Raw genomic sequence first — 4,812 nt, 5'->3', positions numbered from 1 at the left:
CATGCTGCCAGAGCACTCAGTCCCACCATGTGTACTCCTTGGTTGGTGGTTGAGTCCCTGGGAGCTCTGAGGGTACTAGTTAGATCATATTGTTGTCAAACAACTTTTATAATATGCATTTTTATTGTTATAATATTTTATAAATTTTAAGGAATATGATAAAAAAGATATTGTAGGTATTGAGGGGGGTCTCTGGGAGGAGTTGGGGTACAAAGGGGAAACAAGAATATGATTTAATTCTACTTACTTAAAACATGTGTTTAAATGTTAACAAATTCAGATAAATTGAAGTCATGTAACTTTTCTCATCATAATGCAATAAAAGTTAAAAAAAAAAAAGAAAGAAAGGAAGGCCTTTTCTGACAGTCATCAGATGTCATGATGTCTCCTGGGGGGATAGCATATGTTCCCATGCCCACTTCTGGTTAATAGAACACACGGCAAGGACTCTGTATCTTTAACATTTTTGTTTTATTAGAATATATTAATTGCACACAATAATGGATTTCATACGTGCACATATCACATGCATGCTTCCCATCACGTCTCGTCCACCTCTCACTCCCATGAATCATCTCTTCCACACTGAATGTGGGTGGGAAGTACCGCTCTCACCATGCAACACCTCAAAAAACGTGGTTGTGAGATTGTGTTTTTGTTTCTAATTCAGACCGCTTATTAATTTATTTTTTAAAATGATAAAAATCAAGTCATTGCCTCAAAGAGAGGGTTAAAGTGAGAGAGGCGATTTTATCTGGAGACCACGACTGCCCCCTGGTGGATGATAATAGTTGAGCAACTGCAAAAAGGCTTTGCTTTCAGGGTGGACTCTGCATTATTTCTTCTTGCTCTCCTCAGGTGCTTCCCTTGGAAGAGCAGATGGTTTGAAGGGAAGACACAGACAATTCCAAGTCCGTGTGTGACTTTCGCGCACGTATCCTATGTATGCTTCCTCCCTACCCTGTCCTGAGTCAATCTGAGATAGTATGAAAATCTGTGGGTGCTATAACCTCACTACCTACGTTTGAATCCCCTAGTTCTAGAAAGTTCTGTGGCTCAGGCTGAGCTACTTAAACATTCCTCCACTGCTTCTCCCTTGTCTTTAAAACAGGGACAGTTTCAGTTACCCATGGTCAGGCTTGGAGACCATGAAATGACGAATTCCAGTAGTAAAGCCACATTTAAATCATGAGCCACCAAGGTAGCATGATCTCACCAAGGACATGAACTTTTGCCCATCTCATATGGGCATAAACGCTACCTGCTGATTTAGACGTTTCACAGCTTTAGCATGGCAGGGCTTATTATAAATAATAATAGCTTAACAGTGGCCCCAAAATTCAAGAGCGGTGATGTTGGTGGCTCAGACATGCCAAAGTGGAGCCATGTAATGCTTCAAGTGAAAAATAAAATTGGATACCAGGATCTCAGGGTCCCAGAGGCAGCTTGACTCCTCTGACACACCCAGGATTTCAGGATCCCAGGATCCCAGAATCACAGGATCACAGAGACAGCTTGACTCTGAGGAATTCTCACACAATCAGGATCACAGGAAGGACAGGCTCCAGTCAGATTTTGCAAGGGCAGGCAGCATTAGAGATAATCAGATGGTGAGAGGCAAGTGTAAGAACATAAGCAACAGAAACTAAGGTTACTTGGCATTATCAGAACCCAATTCTCCCACCATAGCAAGTCCTGGATACACCATCCCACCAGAAAAGCAAGATTCAGATCTAAACATCACTTCTCATGATGATGATAGAGGACTTCAAGAAGGACATAAATAACTCCCTTAAAGAAATACAGGAGAACACAGATAAACAGCTAGAAGCTCTTAAAGAGGAAACACAAAAATCCCTTAAAGAACTACAGGGAAACACAATCAAACAGGCAAAGGAAATGAACAAAACCATCCAGGATCTAAAAATGGAACGAGAAACAATAAAGAAATCAGAAAGGGGAAGTTAGCAAACCTAGGAAAGAGAACAGGAGTCACAGATGCAAGCATCACCAATAGAATACAAGAAATAGAAGAGAGAATCGCAGGGACAGAAGACACCATAGAAAACATTGATACAACAGTCAAAAGAAAATGCAAAAAGCAAAAAGCTCCTAACCAAAACATCCAGGAAATCCAGGACACAGTGAGAAGGGAAAGGTAGCCCTAGTCCTGGAGACCGAGCATCTCTGTGAAGAGAACATAACCTTACAGCTGAAGTCAGACCTGCTGTAGCTGCTGGCCAGCTAGCCTTTCCCCAGCAAACCATTTTCCTTCCCCTAGCACAGCCATGCAGCTATTTCCTACAAACTGAACTCTTTGTAGAGGGTCTCTATAAGGCTACCTTCTTTGTCTTCTGATTAACACCCAAACTGTTTCAGGGTCAGGTCCTCACACTGAAATTCTCCATACAACCATGAGGCTGAGCTAGTTCCATTCTCTCATCTTGATTTAGCTCATTTCCTCAGAGGCAGTTGACCCTTCATTGTTTGCTCCTTGGTAGAGATATGTTTAAGGTAGCAAGAAAGAGATAACCACTCCAACTGAAGTGTCTGGACAAGGCCGACTTCACTCTTGATCAAGAAGGTGCACTAGGAAGAGCAAACACACTGGGGTAGGAAGTACATCTGGTTTTTGTTCTAAGTCAAGTGGTGGCTGAGTTGCTAAAGTCATCACAGAGAAAGGAGAAATGCCCCCATGAGATCCAGCTGTATGGCATTTTCTCAATTAGTGGTCAATGGGAGAAGGCTCAGCCTATTGTAGGATTCTATAAGAAGACAGACTGAGCAAGCCAGGGGAAAACAAGCCTGCCTCCAGGGTCCAGCCCTTGAGTTTCTGTCCTGATTTCCTCCAATGATGGATTGTGATCTAGAAATGTAAGCCAGATAAACCCTTTCCTCCCCAACTTTTTGGTCATATATTTTTTTTATAAAGACAGAGTTTCTCTATATAGTCCCAGCTGTCCTGGTACTCACTCTGTAGACCAGGCTGGCATCGAACTCAGAAATGTGCCTGCCTCTGCCTCCCAAGTGCTGGGATTAAAGGTGTGCGCCACCACTGCCAGGCTTGGTCTTAATTTTTTATCACAGTAATAAAACCCCGACTAAGGTAGCTGGGATCTGACATCACAATTTTATTCAATTGGCTAGTCTAAAAAGAACTGGCTTACAAGCCAGCACTCAGAAGGCAGAGGCAGGTGGATCGCTGAGTTCCAGACCAGCCTGGTCTACAGAGTGAGTTCCAAGGCTATATAGTGAAGTGGAAACTTAAGAGTTCTGTGGAGGGCTGGAGAGATGGCTCAGCAGTTAAGAACACGGACTGCTCTTCCAGGGGTCCTGAGTTCAATTCCCACATGGTGGCTCACAACCATCTGTAATGGGGATCTGATGCCCTCTTCTGGTGTGTCTGAAGACAGCAACAGTGTACTCACATACATGAAATAAAAAATAAACAAAAATGTAAAAAGAGTTCTTTGGAAAGTCAGTTGTGTTGGATGGTATTCTAATAGGCAAACACATGAAGGAGTGTTTTCCTGAAACAGACTCAGGTGAAAGACTAAGGCAGACTGGCGAAGGAATGTTTCACTGAAGCAGACACAGGAGAAAGGATATTCTGCTAAAGCAAGCACATGAAAGGACATGGGATGAAAAATTCTTCGCTAACAACACACATGTATCGATCCACCTTACATGATGTAGTTGAGCTACCTTTGTCAGGACTCCATAGAGAGAAACACACCAAAAAAACTTGTGGTGGAATTCTGAGGCTTCTTGCTGCTTTCTCGGACCTGACTGATTGGCAAGAGTGATGTCAGCCAAAACTGTAAAAATTGAGCAAATAGGGACACCTCATAAAAATACCAAGGAGCAAGGAATGTCCATTAAGCCTAAAGACAGAGCTTCAGAAGAATTTACCAAGCAAACATCAGTCCCCAGGAGATGCCCTAATTGCGGGGAGTAATGCCCGGTTCCAGGAAACATCCCGGGGAGGGTGGATCCCCCCCTCCTAGGTGCAATCGGTATCTCCCCCTCACCTGGGGCATAAAGGTCAATGAGAACCAAAACAATGGGCTCCACCAATGAGAGATCACCAACTCATGCTGTAAACCTATGTACTGGGAAGGTATAAAAAGTGTGTGTGCCTTTGTTCCTGGTTCGCCTTTGCTCTGAATGCAGGACGACCCCAGTATACTGGCAATAATAAACCTCATGCAATTTGCAGCTATCTCCCTCCTGATTCTTCACGAGTGGGGGGACCCATGCTGGAATCTAACAAAACAAATACACATGCTAGGGCAAGATCTGTGGAGGACCCGTGATGTTTTTACAGTTTCGGAGGGTGTAGAAAAAGGGCTCAACAGACCCTCCTGATGACTCGAGTCTAGGCTGAGACCTGGCCGTCTCCTCTAGATAGTGCCACGGCTGCTGCTAACCCAACTCTACCAAACTGGACTGCTGGAATATCCATAAAGTGTTTGGGAGTGGACTGAGCTGCCCACAACTTAGATAGGGTTAAAAAAACCTAAAGTTACAACAAAACAGAAGTTAAAAACCGAGAAGGGGGAACAAGTCACTGCTCCAAGGACCAGAAGATCACTTGTTGGGCCCTATTTGGCCCTGGTTTGGGCCTTGAGGACAAACCCAAGCCTGGCTCGAGTTTTGAAAACTGTCTCAGTCACTTCTGTACTGGAGTGACTCAGCACAACCTGCTTTTAAGCCTGCCTTTGCCTAGCGACTGCATAACCTTCCTCAACTTGCCCCTCCCAGGCAGGACGCTCTTGCTCTTGCTTGCTCTCGCCCCTGCCCCTGCCCCTG

The sequence above is a fragment of the Mastomys coucha genome, unplaced genomic scaffold (genome assembly GCF_008632895.1).
Source record: "Mastomys coucha isolate ucsf_1 unplaced genomic scaffold, UCSF_Mcou_1 pScaffold5, whole genome shotgun sequence".
Classification (NCBI taxonomy): domain Eukaryota; kingdom Metazoa; phylum Chordata; class Mammalia; order Rodentia; family Muridae; genus Mastomys; species Mastomys coucha.
This window is presented reverse-complemented; position numbering follows the sequence as displayed.